The 27175-nt window shown below is 37.1% G+C and overlaps 1 pseudogene; it reads right to left on the bottom strand.

The window, feature by feature from the left end:
- Positions 1–19380: 19380 nt before the first annotated feature.
- LOC140516850 (olfactory receptor 10AG1-like) lies at positions 19381–23919 on the bottom strand (annotated as a pseudogene).
- Positions 23920–27175: the final 3256 nt, after the last annotated feature.

The raw sequence follows: 27175 nt of genomic DNA, 5'->3' as shown, positions 1-27175 counted from the left end.
TATGCCTAAAAATTATATTTCTCCTTCCTCAGCAGTGCCTTCCCTGACTTACCTTTCTTCTTTTAACCTCAACTAAAATCTCATCTTTTATAAGAGGACTTTCTCAGCTCCACATATATATGGGTGCACACATATCCATATATACACAATCACATATATGAATACAATGCTTACATGTGTATTATATGTGTTACCTGTGTGTATACTTATATATAAAATATATACATATATATACACTTGCATTTTTATGTCGTTATAGAGTATGCATGTGTATACATACACATACATACATACCTGTATTAGTGTACATATGTGTATGTTATGGTACATATTGTGTGTATGTATGTAAGCACATACATATGTACATATGTATGTATACATATGCATATACATTTATGCACACATATACATACATGTGCGTATAATCTGCTTGCATGTCATTTCATTAATTAGATTGTAAAATCCATGAGAACAGGCACTGTCTTTTCCATCTTTTTTTGTGTCTGCAGTGCTTTGAACAGTGCCCCTCATACAATAACTTAATAAATATTTATTGATTGACTAATAGCAAAGAATGCAATAGAAAATGCTGTCATGAAGTATATGAATAACTTTTTGTTAATTGGTATAGTCATGTGGAGATGGATAAATTTCAACAATGAGGGTTGGTACTGAAAATGGATGAAATGAACCTCAAAAGAAAAAAATCAGTCCATCATAAAGAAATTCTGAATGTATGACTCTGGAAAACTCACAATCTACTCATTTCTCCCACCATTCCAATAAGATATAGTCAGTAAAAGTGTGTCCCCAAAGAGAGGATGGATTACAGCAGGGAATATCCTAAAGGGCAAATTAAATCTCAGGTAAAATATGGTAGGCACAAAATGCAATTTCATGACACAGAAAAAAATTATAATATATGAGTTTAGAAGCCATCACAAAGGGTTAGCAGAAGGATGATTATGGTATGAAATGATGGTAGAAATTGTAAGGATGATAAGGATAAAGATGAAATGTAGAAAGGAATTCTTTCAAGAAACATTTATGTATTGACAGTATGTCAAACAGTTAGCTAAACACTGGGAGTGCAATGAAAAGGAAAACTGGTCTTTTTCCTCAGATTGCATTTTAATGGGGTAACAACATACATAGATGTGTTTGCATGTGCATGTGGTGTGTGTGTGTGTGTGTGTGTGTGTTCAGAACATATGAGACAAATGAAGAGTAGATGGAAAATATCATTAGAAAAGATTTCACTGCAAATGACCAGGAAAAGTTTGCAGGAGGAGATGGTGCTTGATTTGAGTCTTAAACTAAGTCTGAGTTTCAGACTCAAACACAGATAAAGTAAACATTCTAAGCATGACGAATAATTAAAAGACAGAGATGTGGAATGTAGGAATAAGCATGAGAAACAGCATGTAACTCAATATAGGATTGTACTGGCATTAAAGGGAGTATAAGCAGAAGATGCTTGTCTGCAATGAGGGATCACATTAATATCTCATGCAATCAATATAGTTCTGTGATTTCATAGAGTTTCATTCAGCAGCGTTTGTGAAGTCAGTCAATAATATAACATGAATTTATGAAGCACTTACTATGTGCTAATCAGTATGCTAAGCAGTGGAGATAAGAAGAAAGGTAAAAATAATTCTAGCCACCATGGAGCTTACACTCTAATGAGGAGAGAATATGTAAATGATTATATATACATGTTATATAGAGAATAAATGGAAAGTAACTTCAGGGGAAATACATCTCCAAAACACAAAGGAAATGGGCAGATGGTGGTAGGATATTAGGGTTGGAGTTCAGCAAAGCATGATTTGTAATAGTTTGAGAAAGCAAGAGAGAAACGAGTGCCTGATGTATGCGAGGTGAAATAGTTTACTGGAGTGTTAATATTTGGACATGAGAAAAGTGTAGCAAGAAAAAGTGTATTGTTCTCATACAATATTGAGAAGTAGACGGTCACAGTGAGGACATATTTAGGACATAAATTAAGATCTTCTAAGGGGTGATTCCTGTGCCCTCTTGTGATGGTAATCAAATTAGGATTTTTTGCTGTTTTTTGTTTTACTAACAGTGTCTCTGATTGAATCTTGCCTTTATCAATCAAGAATCTTTGCAAGGCATAAAGCATGGAAGCAAGAGTTTCTTCAGCTAGGAAGAGTACATGTATTTGTATTGTTAATTATTTTAATGTGATTGAAAATCTTCCCCATCTATTGATGTGCCTACTCATTGTGGGAAGGTTGATTAGGGGAGTTATTTTTTAGGAGGGTCCCTACGAAAACACCTTTTGTTTTTATTTACTATTGAGGCACTGGGTCAGAAGGTTATGCCCTCTGTCTCTAAAAAGTGTATAAATACTCTGAGGGTGAGGTTTTATTTTGGGGCTTAGTTTTATTGTTGTTGTTCTTGTTGTTGTTGTTGTTGTTATTATTATTATTGTTTGTTTTTAGCGTTCTACAATTGCTTCCATATAACTTGGATTTTTTCCCCTTCCTCTCCCTCCTTCCCCGCTTCCTCCCTCCTCCCTCCCCGAGATTTGATTACATTTCTTGGAGTTACTCTTTTTCGATTTCTTTCAGGAGGTGATCAGTGAGTTCTTTCAATATTTATTTTTTCTTATAGTTCTAGAATATTAGGGCAGTTTTTCGTGATAATTTCATGAAAGAGGAGCTCTAGGCTCTTTATTTCATCATGGCTTTCAGATAGCCCCATAATTTTTAAATTTTCTCTCCCGAATCTATTTTCCAGGCCAGTTATTTTTCTGATGAGATATTTCACATTAGGTTCCATTTTTTTTTCATTCTTTTGGTTTTGTTTTGTGATTTCTTGGTTTCTCATAAAGTCATTAGTCTCCATCTGCTTCGTTCTAAGTTTTAAAGAACTATTTTCTTCAGTGAGTTTTTGAACCTCCTTTTCCATTTGGCTAATGCTGCTTTTTGAAGAATTTTTCTCCATATTGACTTTTTAGACCTCTTTTGCTATTCGGGTTAGATTAGTTTTAAAGGAGGAATTTTTTTTCAGCATTTTTGGGGTCTCCTTTAGCAGGCTGTTGATTTGCTTTTCTTGATTTTCTTGCATCGTTCTCATTTCTCTTCCCAACTTTTCTCCACCTCTCTTACTTGATTTTTGAAATCTATTTTGAGCTCTTCCATGAACTGAGACCATTGCAAATTTATTTTGGAGGTTTTGGATGAAGAAGCCTTGACTTTGATGTCTTCCTCTAACGGTAGGTTTTGCTCTTCCTCATTTGAAAGGATGGAGGAAAATATCAGTTCACCAAGACGGTAACCTTCTATATTTTTATTTTTTTTCTTTTTGGTTATTTTCTCAGCCAGTTACTTGAATTTTCAGTCCTTTGTCAAGGAGGGCGGTATAATTTACGTTGTAAGTTCTCAGCTCTTCTAAGGTGGCACAATCAAGGGAGAGGAGTTTACACCTCTCCTGGCCTGTGCTCTGATTTCCGAGCAGGATTCCTCTACAGAGCCTCCACCAACTACACCAGCCAGCCAGCGGTTCTCCTCACCCCAGGGCCGCCACTCAGGGCTGAGATTAAGATCTACTGCTTGATTTCCCCAGGGTCTTTAGGCTGAGGGCTCCCAAAATGGATGCACTGCCCCAGTGTCCTCCCCTATCCCTAGCTCCATGCTAGGGGCAGAACCTGCTTCCTTCTCACCCAGGTGAAAAAGTTTTCTCAATGACTTTTGAAGCTGTGTTTATCATTTGTGGGGTGAGAAATCTCGGAACAGCAGCTGCTGCCCGTGATTCTGCCTGCTCCAGTTCTGTCCCTGCTGTGCCACACTGGGCTACACTTCCTGTGCTGTGCTCCCCTCTGAGCCTCGTGCAATATACCTTTCCTGTCAGTCTTCCAGGCTGTCTTGGGCTGGAAATCTCTTTCACTCTCTCTTTTTGTGACTTCTGTTACTCTAGAATTTGTTTAGAGTCATTTTTACAGATATTTTATAGGCTTTGGGGGTAGAGATAAGAGCTAATGCCAGGCCTAGAGGCCTGAGGGCTACCCGAGTCTTACCTTACCTATCATAGGTCTTCGGCTGGCCAAACCGGATAAACGTATGAGAGAAGAGACTTTCCGGAGTCGAACAAGGGTTAAGCTTTATTCAGGGTCCTGGTTACATGTGCAGGGGGAACTCTTCCTTAGGAGAGAGAGAGAAATCTCCCAAGGAGGCAAAGATCTTACAGTAAGAGAATGAAAGCAGAAGTGGAAGTGGGGAGAGAGGGGAGAGGGAAGAGCGAAGAGAGAAAAAGGGGCCTTCTGTCCTGTAAGGGCCCCTCAGCGCTAAGAGCGCCTTTGGGCTTTCCTGACCCTACTTAAGCTCTCCTGCCGCATAGTTTGCACCTGAATACCGTGCCTGTTAGATAACAATAGGTGTGCCCAGATCCAGGCCAGTCTCGAGAGCGGGGATGCTCTCTCCCATCACGTTCTCACGGGAAGAGGCGGAAATACACGAGATCTCACTCCTCAATTCCCTGCTGTTTCCTGGGGGGCCTCATGAGAACTCTAAGGTTTAGAAGCTCTCACCTTTACCCGCCCGAGACTGTCCACATGGAACTGAGGTTACACCCCCAACAAGCTAAGGTCCATCCTTCTACTCCACCACCTTGGTTGTGCCCCCGCCCCCCCAACAGGATCTTGACCCTCTACTGAGAAATAACTCACAAGTGAGAGATACTGAGGTTATAACTAAAATAGAGCAGACTTACCTTTTACAGCTCAGGTCCAATCATATGCAGCTGCTTCTTGTATTGATTATTTTTAAATATGCTTTGGCATTCAAATAGCACCAGAGAAGGCACTTTGCATGTCATCTTTGGTTTGTTGCTCACAAAAGTTCCAGGAGGCAAATATTCAAGGTACACATATCCCCCTTTTACAGATGAAGAATATGTGACTCTTTGGCAATAAATTAACATTCTCAATGTTACAAAAATTCTAATAGGAGCATTTGAATTAAACCTACACTCAAATAGCAATATACCATGTTGATTCTCAAGACCTACTCTAAATCAGGAGCCAGACATCTATCTAAAAATGTTTGACATCTTTATTTAGAAATAACTCCTGTCTTGTTCTGCTCTTTGGGAACCATTCCTCTCTTACACTTCTTCTCATTTTTCTGTTATATGCCAGGACTTATCAGTAAGTCCAGGCCACTATATATTTTTAATGAGGCAGTACAACATAGCCAAATACTCTTGGGTTTTGAGTCATGGGGACCATGAACCTAATCTTGGAATGACCACTTGCTAGGGTCAACTAAAATGTTGTTAGAGCATTCATTACTCTATATGTCAAGTTTCATTGTGTTCATGATTTTAATGGTGGAACTTGAACTCTCTGTCTCACAGGTTTATTGCTTTTTTAAGTTTTAAATATTATATTATTATGTGATATAATTAATAATATAACATTGTAAGGGCATTTTATGATTGCTAGATATTAAAGAAGATGAAGATGATGATGATTAAATATTTCAAGATGGCCTCCAGAAATCAGAGTTTACAGGGAGAAATTTGTTTACAGCAGTTAGTTTATATACAACGTCCTTCATCATACACTTTCTTCTACCCTCTCTGCTATAGGAGTTGTGTTAATGATGTGATGTGTATACCTCCATGGACTGAGTTTATACAATAATGCTTTTATTAAACTACAAATCTACTTGTGTAATATAGTCCATAAGACATTAAAGGTAAAAGAATAAGCCTTTTCATTAGGGTTCCTATATGAAATTATACAAAATAATAATTGAAATGATGGCTACCTCATTCAGAATATTTTCTCAAAACCTATGATTTTAGAAAGCATCCAGGTTGATCCTAAAGTAGGAAAATGGTGTGCCATAAGTCTCAGAAGTCTGGAAGAGTAGATCTGTTCTTCAGATTAACTAAATCAGTTGCAAAAACAGTTTTCTTAACATCACATTATATTATAAATGCAATATAGCACACTTCCTTGTCCTGTGGGCAAAATTCTACTATTTTTTTAAGATAAAAAATGAAAAGAGCAGATTACCTATCATATTCTGGATTTTCTTTGATGAATCAAATGTGATATTATTGCGGTTACTATTCTTTTGGGTTTAATGTTCCATGGATCATTTTATTCAATATCATGTTTTTTAATTCTAACTAGATCAATGTCATGGGGAAAAAAATCTTTGCCTATCAAAGTTCCTGATAAAGGCCAAACAAAGTAAATTCACAGATTGATGTGCTGTCCAAAGTACTGTAATAATAGTAACAACTATAATAATAACCTACTTTATATAGTGCCTAATGGGACTGAAGTTCCAAATATAGTACTTCAGGCAGACCCATGCAGGATTCCTGGCTCAATAAGAAGCAGATGAAATTCAGTTTTATTCTGATAGTAACAATGTAAAGCGCTTTCATGATCCACTGACAGCTACTGATGGACAAAAACCCTATGGTACATCACAACTACTCAGTGCTGATGGAGCCACATGATTAGTGATAAGGACATGATCCTAAAGAGATGGTCTGAACACTTCCATCGTGTTCTCAACAGACCATCATCAATCAATGCTGAAGCCATTGACCGTTTACCTCAGATTGAAGTCTATCCCTCCTTGGCTGAACTTCCAAAAGAAGAACAGGTTTTGAGGGCCATTAAGCTTCTTTAAAGTGGCAAAGCACCTGGTTCTGATTCTATTCTAGCTGAGATTTACAAGGTAGGGGAAGCATTGCTCATACAAAAGGTGACTGAAATTTTCCAGGGTATATGGCAAGAAGAGGTTATCCATCAGGAGTTCGAGGATGCCTCCGTTGTCCATCTCTATAAGGCTATAGGGAATAGATTGCCCTGTGACAATCACAGGGGGATCTCTCTCTTGGTCATTGCTGGCAAAATTCTTGCTATAGTCCTCCTTAATAGGCTGATCCTTCACCTGGAAGATGGTCGTATACCTGAGAGCCAGTGTGGCTTCAGAAAGGGCCAAGGTACAGTCGATATGGTGTTGGCTGCCTGACAACTCCAGAAGAAATGCCAGGAGCAGAACAGTGGTCTATACACAACGTTTGTAGATCTGACCAAGGCCTTTGACACTGGCAGTTGTGAGGGCTTATGGAAAATTATGTCAAAATTTGGTTGCCTGGAGAAGTTCACCATTATTGTATGTCAATTTCATGATGGCATGTTGGCCAGAGTTCTGGATAATGGAAAATGCTCTCGTGCCTTCCCAGTCACCAATGGAGTAAAATAGGGGTATGTGTTTGCTCCCATGCTTTTTAGCATGATGTTTTCAGCCATGTTGACAAATGCTTTCAACGAGGATGAACACAGCATCAAGGTCAACTACCGCATTGATGTCAAATTCTTCAATTTGAAAAGGTTACAAGCCAAGACCAAAGTGGAGGGAGTGTTGGTGCATGAGTCTTTGTTTGCAGATAATTGTGCACTCAATGCAGGCTCGGAAGCTGAGATACAACCAAGTATGGATCAATTCTCTGATGTTTGTGTTAATTTTGGCCTAATAATTAACACCAAGAAAACACAAGTGCTCCCTCAACCACAACAACATCATCCATATGCGGAACCATCGGTTACAACAAATGGAGAAGTTTTGAATGCTGTGGATAAGTTCACTTACCTTGGTAGTGTACTTTCCAGGGATGTATACATTGACAATGAGGTTGATGCACACATTGCCAGAGCTAGTTCAGTGTTTTGGAGGCTCAGAAGAAAAGTTTGGGAGAGAAGAGGCATTATACTGACTACCAAACTGAAGGTCTGCAGAGTCGTTGTGCTGACCTCATTGTTATATGCCTATGAAACATGGACAGTCTACCAGCGCCATGTCAAGAAACTGAATCGCTTCCATTTGAACTCTTTTAGGAGGATTCTGAGGATCACCTGGAAGGATAAGGTACCAGACACTGAATTCCTTGGTCGAGCTGAACTGTGAAGTATTCAAACTATGCTTCAGAGAGTGCAGCTCCAATGGACTGAGCACGTTTTTCGAATGCAATGTACACTTGCCAAAAAGACTATTTTATGATGAACTTACATGGGGCAGGTGATCACATGGTGACCAGAAGAAACGATACAAGGACACTCTCACGATGTTTCTCAAGAATTTTAGTTAGACCGTGCAACATGAGAGACACTGGGACAGAACCGCTCAGCATGGCGTGCTCACATCAGAAAGGGTGCTGTACTCTTTGAGCAAAGCAGAATTGAGATAGCACAAAGTCAATTCAGGCTGCGCAAATCTGGGATATTCACCCCAAATAGTCACACGTACTAGCTGTGAACAATCTGTAATAGAACATTTTGAGCTCATTTTGGTCTGATCAGCCACATTTGGACACACTGAAATTTAACTTTATCATGGTGATATCATTTTGATTCTCTTCAAAGATGAAAGATAACAACGAACCAACTCCTTAAGACTATCTGCAATGAAAGGACTCAGTGGAAGTACTAATTTGCATTGATTAGGAATCAAAGTATCATAAGTGATCCCCAGAAAATGAAATCACATATTCAGTTTAAAATGTATGTTGTGTTTCCCTACATAAAAAAACACCCATACCTATGTGCAAACAACTAAAATCAAGCAAAATTAGACTCACGTAAAAAAGAGTGAAATGCATTTTTATTGTAACTATTGTATGTGGTTTGCCCTTCATTCAGGAAGAGGACCATGCCATCAGGGAGATGATTGCAATTCAATCTGATGTGAATGAGGGAGTGCTGTGAAAAATCGCTAGACTCATTTTCCCGTCCAGAGTCATCTGGATCCAGTGGCCAGATATCCATTGGGATGGGAGATGGCACAGGATGCAAAGAGAGACCTTTGCTCTTTCAAGCTAATGTCTTTTCAGGTCTCACTTTGAGTGAGGTAACACCCATTCAGTGAATAGGACTCTTTAAGACAAGAGTCCTGGGACAGCCCATTTAATTACATATCCCTCAAATCTAATTCAATTGTAAGTTATGTCATCATCTCCCTGATATCTTGGTTGTCTTTGAGAACAAAGGGCAAACTGCAACCTGTGAGTAGTCCAAGCTCCCTGAATGGGAGCCCAACTGGCTATTTCCGGTTGGGCAATTAAGCTTCCCTCTGCTCCCCTCCTGTCCCCTTCTCTCCTCTCCTCTCCGTTGTAACTATAAAACAATTAGGAAGGTAGAGGTTTGAAACTTGGGATAGAAGGAGGATTTTGTCTGAAAAGAATAAAAAAAATAATTGTCTTTCTGAATCTTCTTAGAGGAAGATTTGTTCTTTAAGCAAGAGAATAAAAATGCAACAAAAGAAAGTAATGAAAAACATGTGCATCAAGAAATCCAGCAGTCAACTGATAGAGATCTAGTTAAAGCAGGAAAGATTATGCAATCTGATTGCATTCATTTAAATTCAAATGTTGCGGGTAAGGTGTCAGTAGAAGTAAATACACAATACTAAAACGGAATAAAAAACAATCTTAAATTGTTGTCTGTGCTAGATAATTCATATAAGACTATCAAGAAAGATAAGTGCTTCTGTGCTTGGCCACATAATACAAAATGAAGCCACATTAGCAGGATTTCCTCACACAGAAGGAATCCATCTTCCATTCCCACTTTTTAAAGAGATGTTCCTTATGGCTTGAATACCCCTCCTCCCCCTCCCTAGCACAAATAAGCATGGATATCTATTTATAGATATAAACATACATGAATACACACACATATATACATGCATACATATATAAACCTACTTTTCCTAACAGATTTGCACATTTCTGCCTTTTAGCAACTCTAACTTCCTTCAAAATTCAGCTGACATATGACCTCTCACACAATGCTTTTCTTGACTCCCAACTTGCTTCGCCAGCTGAAGTTATTTAGCATTTAATTTATTCAAAATAAGCGTATGTGTAATCTATTTTTATGTGCACATGATTTCTTCAAGGCAGTACAAGCTCTCTGAGAGCAGAACTATTTAGTTTTATTCTTTGCATCCCTAGGGACACACATAGAGTAGATGTTTAAAATGCTTATTGAATAGTTAATTTAAATTGGTAAGAGACAAACGAAGGCTTACTGTAAGAGAAAAAATATTTTATTAATATTGAAGTAATGCAATATTTTGTTATACTGTAAATATTTACTAGGTCACATTTCTTTGGGGAGTTTTCAAGCAAAAACTAGAGTGTCATTTCTTATTTTTGTAATAGTAGAGGTTTCTTTTGGATATGTTCTGGGCCAAATTTTTGATGAAGTCTTTTTTCCTTTGTATAATTTTGCCATGTTTAAAACTTAACTCTTTTCCTTATCCTTATTATTTTGTGTAATATTTTGGGTAATACCAGTGTAGTGTGATGGCAATCAACTTAGGATCTTTTGCCGTTTTTGTTTTACTAAAAGTGCCTCTGATTGAAAAATAGGCTTGCCCATAGTGGGAAGCTTGATTAGGGGAGTTATTTTGTAGGAGGGTCCCAAGTACCTTTGGGTCAGAGGGTTATACCCTCTGGCTCTAAAAAGTGTATAAATACTCAGAGAGTGAGATTTTACTTTGGAGCTTACTGTCTGGACATATGTATTTGAGTAGATGAGGAATCTCAGAAGGGGCTAAAAGAATGCTGTCCCCCCAGCTTTGAGAACACAAATATCAGTGCTTCCCTCTCTGGTAACTACGGTCAGAGGGTAGGACCTCTCTGTTGAATTATGGTCAGTGAAAGGAAGCCATATCTACTGACTTTTATTTTCTCTCTATTTTCTTTGAAGGTCAGAGTGCTGACTCCTCTGAATTAGGTGAATGATATTCGTGCTTGGTTAAAGTAGTGATACATGTGCTTGATTAAAGTGATTGTTAACCCCTCAAAAGTTGCTTGTCCTTTTATGAATGCAGATCTAAGAACGTATTTTAGCTGGTCCCCTTGTGGATGTTGAGGTGCTTACTGTTGCATGTAGCAGTAACATCCTTGTTCCTCAAGCTATATATCATGGGGTTAATCACAGGGGTCAGCATCGTGTAGAAAAGAGAAAGCATGTTATTTATGTGTGCTGAATCACCAGATGTAGATCTGAAATAAACAATTGTGTCCAAGCTTTACAAAAAAATCACAACTATTAGTTGGGAGCAGCAGGTAGAAAAGGCTTTGAATTTCCTGGAGTTGATGGCAGCTTCTGGATGGTTTGGATGTTTTTAACATAAGAAGCAAATATCAATAGAATGGGAACTGAACCAAGGATGCGCAGAATCACCATAAGCAGAGTTTTCATTCACAGAGGTGTCCCCACGGTCCTGTTTAAGTAATAGTGGGATGTCACAGAAATATGACTGAGTTAATTGGGACCACAAAAAGACAGTAAGAAAGCCTGTCTTTATCAAAACTGATTACACACACACACACACACACACATATGTGTGTGTGTGTGTGTGTGTGTGCACATTGTTGTTCATGATGAGAGGATAATAAGGAGGTCTGCAAATAACCACAGTGGTCATATGACTTAACTGACAGGACGAAACTTTCATTATCTTCCAAAATATGAAAGAAGCAAAGTTGCACAGCACAGGTCAGCAAAGAATTCCTCTTGTTTTATGTCCAAAGCTCAGTAACTTTCTGGAGAGTGTGAGTGAAGTATAACAGATTTCCAGGAAGGAAAACATTTCCAAGAAATAGCATGTGGGAGTTTTGGGAGATGGTTCAGTCTTGACAAATATAATGGTGAGGATATTTCTTCATTATTTTTATGCCTCCTTTATCCAGCTATGGACTCTCTTTTCTCCCTATTTTTCTTTCGTCACTCATTTCTTTTTCCAATTTTTCCTTTATCTCTCTTATTGATTTTTAAAATCCTTTTTGAACTTTTTCAAGACCTGAGACCAATTCACATTTGTCTTTGAGACATTGGTGGAAGGAATTTTGACTTTTTTATCTCCTTGAATGTATCATTTTTTTACTTTGTTGTCTTCTTCTGATTTTTTATTTTCACCATCGCCCATTTACACAGCAACTTTCTCTGTTAAAGACCTTTTATTGTTGATTGTTCGCTCATTTATTTACCCTATTTCTTGTCTTTTACTTATATATGTTAAAGTTGGGCTGTGCTTCCAAGGTGAAGAGGTCACTATCCCAAGCTTTAGTTTGTGTGAAGCTGCTTTCAGAGCTAATTGTTGACATCTGTAAGTTTATAGTTTTTTCAAGGTGGTATGATCTTAGAGTGGTGGGTTTACTACTTTCCTGGACTGTTCTCTGATCTGCAAGTGACCACAAACACTCTTTTCTGCTCTGGAACTATGACTACTCCCTACTCCCCTGAGGCTACGAGTTCCAGTTTTCTTGTGCTCCTTCTTGTCCTGGAAGTGAGACCCAGGACTGCAACCTGAATTCACATATGGTTAATGCAACAGAGCCCTGCTCCCAGTTTCAGAGAAATGATCCCAGTAATCTTCTTCTGAGCAGTTGTCAGATCCCCTTACAATTTTTGGGCTCAGTGCTCCAGAGACTACTGCTGCAGCCATGCATTAAGTCAAGCCAAAGACTGCAGCATGGGGCGTGGGGTGGGGAAAGAGGATTTTGATAGAGAAAAGGACATCATATTTGGCAATTAATAAGGAACTATTGATAGTTTTTAGGAAAATATTATTTTGGAATGACAAAATTGAAAGGCAGAGAGTATAGTGAACAAGGGAGTGAGAAAGACAATGGTGACACCAGTTGTAGATGGATTTCTCAAAGACTTCAGCTACACGAGGGAGGCAAGATACAGAAGGATAATAAACTGGAATGAATGGAACAAGTTAGGGATCCTTAAAAATGTAAATATCCCCTAATCTTTATGTCTTAACACCTAGGTTTTAACACAAAGAGTTTCTGTGGAGGGAGGCATGTAACGTAGGAGTATTGTGTAAAGAGTCTTTGTACTTTACGCTGGTCATGATCGATCTATTATGTTTTACCATTTCTGACCACCATATTTTTAGAAGGACATTGAAACTATCGAGGTTAATCTATGAATGTAAGTAAGAGAGTGAGGAATATGAATATTATGATTGGTTAATTTAAATTGTGTTTCATATTCTGGAAAAAATATAGAACAGATAGAATAACAATTCCAATTGTTTAGAGGTTTATGATTTCAAACAAATATTATATTATGCAGTATACTGTAGAATGAATACCTAGTCATATATGTGTGTGTATGTGTAGATAGACAGATAGACAAATAGATGTAGATATATAAATCTATATAGTTCCTGAGGTAATTTTAATTTCCCACTTATATGAATTAATATTTGATTAATAATGATAAGTTACCTTGTAGATACATTCACTTGCTCTCTCTCTTCACTCTTGGGAGACGACTTATAAAAGTGCATACTAACATAATGATGGTGTGGTTCTGAAACATTCTAAGAATTCTTGAAACAATTTGGAAATATTAAAAAAGATAGCATTTGTTTATGCCATTTGGCATGGAAGATTCATTATGGGATTTTCTGGACAGAGGACCCAAGGAGAGTATAAAAGTAATGAAGAAAAGTCTTTAAATTAAGAAATCACAAAGTACACAGTTGCAACTTAAAAGTAATAACACAAGGCTTATCATTTCAGATTAAATATAGTAATCAATATTATTTCCAGAGGACAGATGACTGAACGAACTTCTTTCTTATTTATCATTAGATTTACAGATTTACAATATCGCCCTTCCTATCACAGGTATTTCCTGTCAGATGTTTTGTTTTTTTTTTTGTTAACTCCTGTTCTGCATTGCTATGCTATCCTATCTTGTATTATAAAATAGTCCTATTACAAGTATTTCTTAAAATTGAAAACAATTGCTTAAACTTTTTGTATAACTGTTAATATAAAGAAGAGATTCTAGACCTTTGTCTCATTACCACTAACTGAGGGACTGGAAGGAAGAGCAAGAAACTTCCCATAACTTTCCTTTTGAAAAGACTCAGAACTTTTCCAGTGGCCTTCATTTTCTACCAGCTGCTCTGTTTGGCTTTAACTCCACAAAAACTGTGCATTCGCCCAAATTGGGTGCACTCATGCATGTCCTTCCTTTTCAGCTTCCTTGTGGGTACTGTCTTAGATTATAAGCTTTTTGGGTGGAAGTCTTTGGTGGTTTCTTTTTTCTTATTTGTGTCCTCAGTGCTTATCATATAGACTATTGTGTGATCTCTTATTTAGAATCTCTTATGTTTATCCATTTTAGTACAATTGTCTATATCAAATTGTCTGAAACTAGATTACACAAATGAATGGGGTAATTGATTTTATTTTAAGAGGGAAAACAGTCTTGAAAGAATGAAGGCTTACTTACATGTTACTGTCATCTGAGAACACCTCAGACTCACATTAGTACGAATATCGGGATGCAAAAACACACATACAGGTCTATAGTAGATGTAGATGTATATGTATATATGAAACATTCTATTCTTTTTGTTGTTAAGTCATTTCAGTCATGTCTGACTCTCTGTGAATCCATTCTGAGGGATTTCTAAGCAAAGATATAGGAGTGGTTTATCATTTCCTGCTCCAACTCATTTTATAGATGAGGAACTGAGGCAAACAGGGTTAAGTGACTTGTCCAGGATCACACAGCCTGTAGGAGCCTAAAAGGGGATTTCAAATCGCATCGTCTTGACTATAGGACCAACCCATTTTTTATTTTTTTTTTAAAAACTTTTAGACTTAAACACTACAACTTAATTATGTGATGGAAAAATAAAAATGAAATATTATAAGCTTAATAAAATTTAAATAGAAAATGAAAATAAAAAAAACAGATGGACAGAAGAATATGAGAAGACTCAAAACGTACAGCAATAAACTTTCATTTCAAGAAAGTCTATATAATAAATATTTCAAATTGTGTTGAGAGCTGTCCGTCTTTGCTTCCTTGTAGGTTTTCTTTTGTTTGTGCTGTATCCTTTTTAATTTGTTCTTTTTCCCTCCTTACCCCTCCTCCTCCTCCCTAGCACAAATAAGCATGGATATCTATTTATAGATATAAACGTACATGAATACACACACATATATACATGCATACATATATAAACCTACTTTTCCTAGCAGATTGTACTCTTAATTTTTAGTTTTGGGTTTGTGCATATGTCTTATTTCCTATCCCTCCGGACTTCTCTATTTTAATTCTACCCACTACTTTGCCCTCCTACCATTTAACCATATCACCCGCAATGATCCCCCCTTGTCCTCCCATTCCCATAAATCTTAGCACCTTTTTTTTTATTATTAATTAATTTATTTACTTCACTTTTAACATTCATTTTCACAGAATTTTTGGGCTCCAAATTTTCTCCCCCCTTGTCCTCTTCCCCCACCCCAAAACACCGAGCATTCCAATTGCCCCCATCACCACTCCGCTCTCTCCTCCATCATTCCTCTCTGCCCTTGTCTCCATCCTCTCCTCTGTCCTGTTGGGCCAAATAACTTTCTATACCCCTTTACCTGTATTTCTTATTTCCTAGCGGCAAGAACAGTACTTGACAGTTATGCCTAAAACTTTGAGTTCCAACTTCTCTTCCTCCCTCCCTCCCCTCCCTCTCCCTTTGGAAGGCAAGCAATTCAATATAGGCCAAATCTGTGTAGTTTTGCAAATGACTTCCATAATAGTCGTGTTGTATAAGACTAACTATATTTCCCTCCATCCTGTCTTGCCCCCATTACTTCTATTCTCTCTTTTGATCCTGTCCTTCCCCATGAGTGTCGACCTCAAATTGTACCCTCCTCCCCATGCCTTCCCTTCCATCATCCCCCCCATCCTGTTTATCCCCTTGTCCCCCACCTTCCTGTATTGTAAGATAGGTTGTCATACCAAAATAAGTGTGCATTTTATTCCTTCCTTTAGTGGAATGTGATGAGAGTAAACTTCATGTTTTTCTCTCACCTCCCCTCTTTTTCCCCAAACTAAAAAAATCTTTTGCTTGCCTCTTTTATGAGAGATAATTTGCCCCATTCCATTTCTCCCTTTCTCCTCCCATATATTTCTCTCTCACTGCTTGATTTCTTTTTTTTTTTAAGATATGATCCCATCCTATTCAATTCACTCTGTGCACTCTGTCTCTATGAGTGTGTGCATGTGCATGTGTAATCCCACCAAGTACCCAGATACTGAATAGTTTCAAGAGTTACAAATATTGTCTTTCCATGTAGGGATGTAAACAGTTCAACTTTTATAAGTCCCTTATGACTTCTCTTTGCTGTTTACCTTTTCATGCTTCTCTTCATTCTTGTGTTTGAAAGTCAAATTTTTTTTTAGCTCTGGTCTTTTCATCAAGAATGCTTGAAAGTCCTCTATTTCATTGAAAGACCAATTTTTCCCCTGAAGTATTATACTCAGTTTTGCTGGGTAGGTGATTCTTGGTTTTAGTCCTAGTTCCTTTGACTTCTGGAATATCCTATTCCATGCCCTTCGATCCCTTAATGTAGAAGCTGCTAGATCTTGTGTTATCCTGATTGTATTTGCACAGTACTTGAACTGTTTCTTTCTAGCTGCTTGCAATATTTTCTCCTTGACCTGGGAATTCTGGAATTTGGCCACAATGTTCCTAGGAGTTTCTCTTTTTGGGTTTTTTTCAGGTGGTGATCGGTGGATTCTTTCAATATTTATTTTGCCCTCTGGTTCTAGAATATCAGGGCAGTTTTCCTTGATTATTTCACGAAAGATGATGTCTAGGCTCTTTTTTTGATCATGGCTTTCAGGTAGGCCCATCATTTTTAAATTGTCTCTCCTGGATCTATTTTCCAGGTCAGTTGTTTTTCCAATGAGATATTTCACATTATCTTCCATTTTTTCATTCTTTTGGTTTTGTTTTGTGATTTCTTGGTTTCTCATAAAGTCATTAGCGTCCATCTCTTCCATTCTAATTTTGAAAGAACTATTTTCTTCAGTGAGCTTTTGAATCTCCTTTTCCATTTGGCTAATTCTGCTTTTGAAAGCATTCTTCTCCTCATTGGCTTCTTGAACCTCCTTTGCCAATTGAGTTGGCCTATTTTTCAGGGTGTTATTTTCTTCAGCATTTTTTTTGGGTCTCCTTTAGCAGGGTGCTGATCTGTTGTTCATACTTTGCTTGCAAGTCTTTTATTACTCTTCCCAGTTTTTCCTTCACCTCTCTAACATAATTTTGAAAATTTTTTGAGCTCATTATGAGCTTTTCCCAGGTCTGATCCCATTGAGTGGGCTGGGATGTAGAAGCACTGACTTCCGTGTCTTTCCCTGATGGTGAGCACTGCTCTTCCTCATCAGAAAGGAGGGGAGGAGAAACCTGCTCACCAAAAAAGTAACCCTCTATAGTCTTGGTTTTTTTTCCCTTTTCTGGGCATTTTCCCAGCCAGTGACTTGAGCTCTGAATATTCTCCTCACACCCACCTTGCCTCCGGATCCTCCCAGCCAGCGCTTGGGGTCTGAGACTCAAATGCTGCTTCCCAGACTCAGGGCTTTGGGTGGGGGCAGGGCTGCTATTCAGTGTGAGATTAAGTTCAGGTGCTCAGGTGGGGGCAGGGCCGCCTCACGGGCTCAGTTCCCTCAGGGGGTTTATGTGGAGACCTTCAACAATGAATCTGGGCTCCTGCCTGCTTGGGGAGCCCTGGTCTGCTCCCACCTCAGCTGCTGCCTCCCGAGGGGGCCTGAGTATGGGGGCACCCCACTCCCGTCTCAACCCACCAAAGAGACCTTCTCACTGACTCCTGTCACCTGTGGGTGGAGGGACCCATGCGGCAGCTGGAGATCCCGTCCCTGAAGTCCGCTTGGATCTGCTCCTCTTGGTGCCGGGGCCGGGGCAGGGCTGGGCTGGGCTCCGCGTCCACAGTGTGATGGACCTTTGGGAGAGGTTTGCAGGTCCCTCTGGAACAGAAATCTTATCGGCTCCCCTGTTATGTGGCTTCTCCTGCTCCTGAATTTACTGGCAGCTCTTTACTAGAGATATTTCATGGGCTGTGGGTTCGGAGCTAGCATATTTGTGTGTTTCTACTCCGCCATCTTGGCTCCGCCCCCCCTTAGCACCTTTTTATATGCCTCTTTGAGTTGTTCCTTCAACCTTACCTCTAAAGATTCCTTCCTTATCCTCTCACCCCCCCACCTGCTTAGCGTTTTATTTCCTTCTTAATTTAGAAAACTTTTATACTATTCTAGATATATATGTATTTTTCCCTCTCGAATCAATTCCCAATGAAAGTAGGTTTCCAGAACTAACAGACCTCTTCCCTCAACTAATTCCTCTGTATCAGTTCTTCCTCTGGAACCACATTTATGTAAGATAATTAGTCTTTTTTAGCTCTTCCTAACCAGGTTTACTTTTGGGTCATCATGTTGATTTCTACTCAGTTCTTCCTTATGGACTATTCAGTTACTAATAACAATCTTGGACATCTGGTTTACATTTTACACCTGTAAAAGATAAACAGTCTGTATTTATTGAGTTCTTGGTAATTAGTCTTTTTTAAGTACCTCATTTTTCTCATGGTTCTTGTATGTCAAATCTTCTATTGAGTTCAATTTTTTTCAACAACGTCCTGAAATTCTGACAACTTAAATATCCATTTTTTTCATCTAGACCTATGCTTAGCTTTACAGGATATGACATTTTTCAACGAGAATAACAATTACTTTGCTCTTGATATATAGTGTTCCAAAACATATATTTATATCTATCCCTATCTCTATCTATATGTGGGTTTTGAAATTTGACTATAATACTCCTGTGGATTTTCCTCATAGGATCTCTTTCAGGTAGTGATCAGTGGATTTTTTTTTCTATTTCGACTTAACCATCTTGCTCTAATGATTAAGGACAATTATCTTTATTTCTTGTATTATAGTATCAAGCTTCTAGTCCAATTACTCTTATATTTTCTCTTCTTGATCTGTTCTCCAAATCAGATATATTTCTTATGAAATATTTCTCACTTACTTTTATTTTTTTTCATTCTTTATATTGTGTTTTATTATTTCTTGATCTCATAAGTTCACTGGCTTCCCCTTGACCGAATCTGATTTTCAAGTAGTCATTTTCTTCCTTAAGATTCTGAATCTCCTTTCTTTCTTGGTTGATTTTCTTTTCACAATCGTCTTTTTTTTCTTGGATTGTTCTTTTTTTAGTTTTTCTTCGATCTCTCTCATTTCATTCTTAAAGCCTTTTCTAAGTTCTTCAACGAATTCTTTTTGAGTAGAGGGTCAACTCTTTATCCACAGAGCTACCAAGTCACCCTCTCACATCCATTCATATATGACTATTATCATAAAATGAAACACTTTTCAAACTCATGTTGCAAAAGGGAAATGGGTAAATTTCAATAGTAATTTAGATGAAGGAGCTCAGAATGACAAAGTATAATTTGACATACAGAATTTCTTTACCATTTTACTAGTAGTAATTGTTTCAGTGCATCAATGACATCTTTATTTCTCAGACTGTATTATGGGATTAAACACTGGGGTTACAATAGTGTAAAAAAGAGAGAGTGTTTTGTCAATTTCTCCTGAGTTATTTGACTTGGGCCTTGAATAGATAATGGTTGCAGACCCAAAGAATAAAATGACAACTATAAGGTGAGAAGAGCAAGTTGAGAAGGCTTTATACTTTCCCATATTTGATGGCAGCTTCAAGATGGTTGTAATGATTTTGATATAAGACCTAATTATCATTATAAATGGTATCATGACAAACAATGCTGCAACAACATACACAGAGAACTCTATCACAGAGGTATCTGAACAAACCAACTTTAGTAACGGGGAGATGTCACAGAAAACATGATTAAGTTTATTTGAATTACAGAAAGGAAGAGAGAAAACCTGATATGTCTGCCCTATCATTACTGGGATTCCAGTGGTCCAGGAATCAACCACTAAATGGACACAAACCTGATGGTTCATGAGGAGAGGATAATACAGCGGTTTACAGATGGCCACATAATGGTCATAAGCCTTCACCGCTAGGAGTAAGTACTCAGCGCCTCCAAGAATAAGGAGGAAAGAAAGTTGTATAGCACAGACCAAAAAGGAAATACTTCTTTAGTGGGTCCAAAGATTTGTCACCATAGTTGGGAGAGTGACTGACGTGTAACAGAGTTTCAAGGAAGAAAATTTCCCAAGGAAAAAATACATGAGAGTGTGGAGAACTCGAGAAACTTTGATGACTAAAATGATGAGACCATTTCCTATCAGGATAATCATGTAGATGAATAAGAAAATGCCAAACAAAAAACTTTGGAAATTAGGAAGGTCAAAAAATCCAAGGAAAATGAATTCCACTACAGTAGCAAAATACGTTTCCATCATTATTTTCTTTATAACCCATCTATCATGTTGTTTCTGGGACAGCAAGGACACATCATTTTCCTTAGTTTGCAATTTTCTTTTTTTCTGTAAAAATAAAAATGGCAGGTTATATTATCTCTGCCTACCTTGAACTCTACGTTTTCATATCCCTTCAATCACTACTAAAGTGCATTTTGTTATTTTTGGCTTTGACATTCTTTGTTGCACATTGTCTTTAAACCTGGTATTTTATGGCATGTGCTATAAAGTCCTTAATCTCTTAATTTTATCTCTGTAGCTTTAAAGCAACCTTTCTGCCCTATCATTCTATGTTATATGTCTATAGGTCTTTTAAAATACTAATGATCTTTGTTGACTGCTATGAGATGGCTTCCATCTAAAAGTCCTCTCAATTTTAAGATTTTCTGATAGATATTGAGAATTAAATAATATCTGATGCCTGGATTGAAATGAAGAGACAGGGAGTAACAAGGTGGGGGGATCCTGTGAAGTAAAAGTAAGTGTTAAAAATGCACATTTGAGTGCCATTCTCTATATTCATTTTTGGTTTATTTTCTAAATAATGTTGTTTTGGAAGAGTAGAAGGCATATTTGGTGCAAAGAGTAATTTGGAAGTAATAGAAACATAATTATTTCTTTCCAATACTATTATTATTATTATTATAAGTTGTTTCTTTATGAAATGCTCAGTGGATGCTTATGTTCTATTCCACTCTGTAATGATGTTTTTCTACTCACTGTTCCTTATTTATCAGTATCATGCCCTTCTTCCATACTGCAGTTTAATTTCCACCCCCCTGACTTCTGCTTCACAGATTTGTGTCCACATCAGAACAATCCCCCAGCCGTCCCTTGCTTTTTGTCAATGCATACAAAATCTGTTGTCTATAGCAAACATACCCTGTGGAGATGCAATGGGTTGAGCCCTGTTTTTGGACACAGGAAGAAATGAATCTCAAATTTGCTTCAGGTACTAAAGAGCTCTGTAGCCTTGGCAAATAATTTAAGGTCTCTCAATTGTAGTTTTCCCCCTAATACTAAATACAAATACAAATACAAAAGACATCCCATACCTATAATGTATATTTTCAAAAGATAGTTATTATGATAACTATGATAGCAACGTAGATGTCCTCACAAAAATAATTAATAATAATAACAATCAATCAACACCTATCTCATATGATTTTTTGAAAAGAGAGATGAAAGAAAATATATAAAATGTTGTGAAAAATAAAGTCCAGATAAATGTCTATTTTTATTAATAATATTTATTATGAATTTTAGTACTGAATTAGTATATTTATAATCACAAGTACATTATATTATATGTAAATTTTACATAGTAATTTATAAATATAGATTACATTATAATTACTGTTGTAAATGATAAATGATTTAATTTTGTTGTCTCTTTTTAAAATTATCTTTTCCTCCTCTTCCTCCTCTTGTCTTCTTCCTCTTCTCATTTCATGCTTATAAATCAAACATAATCTCTTTATGTACAGGTGCCAGGGCGTGAATATGCCCCAAACAACACTCATTCCCTTTGGGAAGGCAAGCAATTCAATATAGGCCATATCTGTGTAGTTTAGAAATGACTTCCATAATAGTCGTGTTGTGTAAGACTAACTATATTTCCCTCCATCCTATCCTGCTCCCTTTCTTCATCAAATATATTTCTCTCTCACCCCTTAATTTCAATTTTTTAAAGTATGATACCATCCTATTCAATTTACCGTGTGCTCTCTGTCCCTCTCTGTCTCTGTGCGTGTGTGTGTGTGTGTGTGTAATCCCACCCACTACCCAGATACTGAAAAAAGTTTCAAGAGTCGCAAATATTTTCTTTCCATGTAGGAATGTAAAGAGTTTAATTTTAGTAAGTCCCTTATGATTTCTCTTTGCTGTTTACCTTTTCATGTTTCTCTTAATTCTTGTGTTTGAAAGTCAAATTTTCTTTTCAGCTCTGGTCTTTTCATCAAGAATGCTTGAATGTCCTCTATTTCACTGAAAGATCATTTTTCCCCTGAAGTATTATACTCAGTTTTGCTGGATAGGTGATTCTTGGTTTTAGTCCTAGTTCCTTTGACTTCTGGAATATCATATTCCATGCCATTTGATCCCTTAATGTAGAAGCTGCTAGATCTTGTGTTGTCCTGATTGTATTTCCACAATATTTGAATTGTTTCTATCTAGCTGCTTGCAATATTTTCTCCTTGACCTGGGAACTCTGGAATTTGGCCACAATATTCCTGGGAGTTTCTTTTTTTTGGATCTCTTTCAGGAGGTGATAGGTGGATTATTTAAATATTTATTTTGCCCTCTGGTTCTAGAATATCAGGGCAGTTTTCCTTGATAATTTCATGAGAGATGATGTCTAAGCTCTTTTTTTGATCATGGCTTTCAGATAGTCCCATAATTTTTAGTGCCTCTCCTGGATCTATTTTTCCAGGTCAGTTGTTTTTCCTATGAGATATTTCACATTATCTTCCATTTTTCATTCTTTTGGTTTTGTTTTGTGATTTTCTTGGTTTCTCATAAAGTCATTAGCCTCCATCTGTTCCATTATAATTTTGAAAGAACTATTTTCTTTGGTGAGCTTTTGAACCTTCTTTTCCATTTGGTTGGTTCTGCTTTTTAAAGCATTCTTTTCCTCATTGTCTTTTTGGACCTCTTTTGCCAATTGAGTTAGCCTATTTTTCAAGGTGTTATTTTCTTCAGCATTTTTTTGGATCTCCTTTAGCAAGGTGTTGACCTGCTTTTCATTCTTTGCTTGCATCTCTCTCATTTCTCTTCCCAATTTTTCCTCCACCCCTCTTACTTGATTTTCAAAATCCTTTTTGAGCTCTTCCATGGCCTGAGACCACTGAATATTTATTTTGGATGCTTAGGATACAGAAGTCTTGACTTTTATGTCTTTCCCTGATGGTAAGCATTGTTTTTCCTCATCTGAAGGGATGGGAAAAGACATCTGTTCACCAAGAAAGTAACCTTCCATAGTCTTATTCTTTTCCCTTTTTTGGGGCATTTTCCCAACCAGTTACTTGACTTTTGTGTCTTTTTTCAAGAATAGAGTATGATCTGGGAATCTGTAAGATCTCATTTCCTCCAAAGTGGCACAATCAAGCATGTACACTGGTCTGGGAGCAAAAAGAGTTTTTTGTGCCCAGAATCTTAGCAGTTTCCTCTCCACAGCCATCTGGCCACCAGTTCCATTAAGCCAGCACTGGATAGCTGGGATGCAGTCAAGCTGTGGGGGAAGGGCCACCATTCCATGTGAGACAAAGCCCAGCTCCTTCAGGGCCTCTACACAGGGCCAAGGTAATATTTAGCTCTTCGGTGCCTCCACGGGTTTTTATGATCCAATAATGGATGTGGGCTGCTGTGGGGGCTGTCGTGAGAACTGCTGTCTCCTGCCGGATGTGGCCTCTATGGCTGGCCACTGCCTGAGGCCAAAGCTATGGGAAGACCCTTCTCCCTTCCCAAACAGCTGAAAAAACCCTGCCACTGATTTTGACGCCTGTGGATTGAGGGATCTGCGAAGCCGCAGTTACTGAGACTGGGGATTCTGTGACTGGAGATTCCGCCCCCGAGGGCTGTTCCCGAGCCATGCTGAGTGGCCAAGGCTGGGCTGGGCTCTGCTCTCTGCGACGTGCAACAGACTTTTCCCGTGGGCTTTTTAGGTCACCCTGGCCTGGAAATCTCCTCCACTCTGTTGTTCTCCATTTCTGCTGCTCCAAAATTTCTTGATAGTCCCTCTCTACAGGTATTTTATGAGCTCTGTGAGGAGAGCCTCTGTATGTGTGTATCTGAATACATATCGATGCATACTTAAAAAAAAAAGCACATTATGTTCTTGAGTGTGTGTGTGTGTGTGTGTGTGTGTGTGTGTGTTTTATCTATGTTTTCTTTCACAACCTATTAGGGATTTGTTTTGCATGACTACATATGTTTAATCTATACTGAACTGTCTGCTTTCTCAACAGGAAGTGGAGAGGGGAGGAGCAGGAAGAGAATTTTCAACTCAGACTTTTAAAAGAAATGGTAAAATTGCCTTTGCATATTATGGGGGAAAATAAAAATAAAATACTTTAAAAAATAGTAAATTACCCTCGTTACACCTAACTTTAATCTTATCTCTTGTTTGTTCATGAGTTGTTCACTTATCCATAAGTCCAAGAGGTAATATATTCCGTGATCTTTTAATTTTTAAAAATCTCTTTTTTCTCTAGATCATGTATCAATTTTTACTTATCTTGTTAAATAGTGCAAGATATCAGTTCATGCCTACTTTCTGCCAAAACTGTTTTCCAGTTTTCCAGAAGAATTTTTTTTAACAAATAATGAATTCTTATAAAAATATTTAGTTTATACATTTATCAAATACAAGATGATAATGTTTATTTGTTGCTGTAAGTTGTATATCGTTTTATTTTTTAGCCAGTACCTTACAATATAGTTTAAGATCTGGTACTGTTATATCTCTTTCCTTTACATTTCCTTTTTATTATTTCCTTTGATATTCTAGACTTTTTTTCCAGAATTTTTTTTCAAATTCAGTAAAACAAAGCTAATTTAATTGGGGTGTCATTAAATATATAAATTAATCTGGGTAAAATTGTCATTTTTCGTATATTGGTCTTGCCTACCCATGAATAATGAATATTTTTCCAAATATTTAAATTTGATTTTATTTGTATAAATGTTGTGAGTTTATATAACAAAATTGCTTATATAGTTACTGGGTTTGTTTTGACAAGTATACTCAAATGGATTTTATATTGATTGCCTAGAGTTATTCTAAATAGACTTATTTTAAGTACACAATCGTGGACTCCTTGTTTGTCTACCTTTAGCCCTCTTTCTTTCTCTTTATCATAGGGACTAATAAGCCATACACTGTGGTTATATGTGACAGGAAGAAATAATTTTAGAAAGCCAAAATTCTATGTGCTTTACATACTTTCTTAAAGTATATGATAGAAATTTTATCTTCTTTTGTATTATTCCTTTGCTAACTCATGTGTAATGTGAGACTTCTGACTTAAAAAAAAATCTACCCACATGTATCTTTTCGCTTTGATAACGTTCTGCAAAACATTCCCATTACTTGTTTTGGATTCTAGCCTTTCTAGTCCCACTTATTAGTGAAAATCTGATTTATATAGAGGATAGAAGCCAACAAAACACGGCACACCAGGCATAGAGAAAATATCCATGAATTTGACTCTAGATTACACTCAGTTCATTAATCACATGTACACATTTCATTTCACCTTATCCTGAATTTCAGTTTCTTCCTATTACTGGCCTAGCCCAGATACTCTGATCCCACTTGGGAGGCAGGGTTTATTTTTAAACATATGGAAGTAGGTAGACACAATCTACAGGATTCAATGATAGAGGAATACTACATTGGATAAAATTCCATATTCCAATGTTATTTATGCAATTCAATTCATCTTTTCCCCTGCTTTCTATATTTTGAGGACAATAGCTTAATACGTTCATTTTATATATTTTAATTAGTCATGTAAATTTGACTACCTTTTTCATCCCTAAATTCTATTTCTGCATGTGATTATTCTACTACATGGCATGCATTTCTGTCAGCAATGGGTATCGAGTGACAGTAATAGTCTAATAATAATTAATTCAATAGCACAGGAAATGACATTTGTGATTTTTCTTGTGCTATCTAGTAGAATGAAGACAATTGGCAAATATGACTCAAAGTGGGAAAGGACTCAAAAGAGGCAAATGTAACTTTGTCAACTTTTTGACTAAATAATACCCTGAAGATGTTGGAGAATTTTATATTCTTACATTTCCTATTTTTTTGGATACATTAAAATTATATGATAATTCATAGTTTTTAAAAGGCTTTTTTTTCACGGAAAATTTCTTGTTGCAATGAACTAAAGCTTTTATGCTCATTTGTCATTTAAAATGCAATCATTTTTATAATAAGTCTTCAAGTAGCATAACTAGAAATTAATAGGTACAAATATTTTGGGGAAAAAAAAGAATAGGTAACTCTGGGGATGCATGCCTTGGTCCAGCCATTTGGGATGCATGCATACACGTGCTTTGACTTCTTCTACTTTCATGAGAAACATTTTAAAAACTTGAATCTCTATAAAAGATAAACATAATAACTTATTATTTTCTCTACACAGATACCAGTGGGAAATAGTTTAATTGTACATGAGAACACCAGTGAGGTTTCCATATTTTTAAGGAGGAAAACATAGTTAGAGAATGTTCTTTGAGATTTATTATTCAAAACATAAATAGAATAGAAGCCAAGGTTATTCTTGGCAATAAATTTATTGGTAATTATGCAGTGCAATGATTACTTACACCGATAATCCCTAAAGACCTCCCTGTTCAAAGTTCTCAAATTAATGAGCAAAGTCAGAATATTTGTTAATAAGTCCTCTTGGGCATCTCTTTCCAATAACAAGTGTGCATTGCAAATCTGCTACTACAGCCATTGAGATCAAATGGTAAGCGTGAACAGTTAACAGTGAATATTTGAAATTGGGAAAATAACATTATGAAGAGTCTAGTCTTAATGGTAGTTAAGAAGACAAAACAGAGTTGAACACCAAGGTCAATGCTTGGTCCTTCTCCTGATGATTCCTAATTGAAACTTGCAAATAGAATAATAAATTTTGTTCCAAGAGTCCTTTCATTTCACTAGAATAGGGAGGGGGAAAGCATTTATTAAACACCTACTATGTGCTATGCACAGTGCTAAACACTTTACATATTTCATTTGATCTTCATGAGTACCCTTTGAGTTAGTTGCTACTATTACCTTACCCTCATTTTACAACTGAAGAAAGTGAGGTAGACCATGGT

The sequence above is a fragment of the Notamacropus eugenii genome, chromosome Y (genome assembly GCF_028372415.1).
Source record: "Notamacropus eugenii isolate mMacEug1 chromosome Y, mMacEug1.pri_v2, whole genome shotgun sequence".
Classification (NCBI taxonomy): Eukaryota; Metazoa; Chordata; class Mammalia; order Diprotodontia; family Macropodidae; genus Notamacropus; species Notamacropus eugenii.
This window is presented reverse-complemented; position numbering and strand designations above follow the sequence as displayed.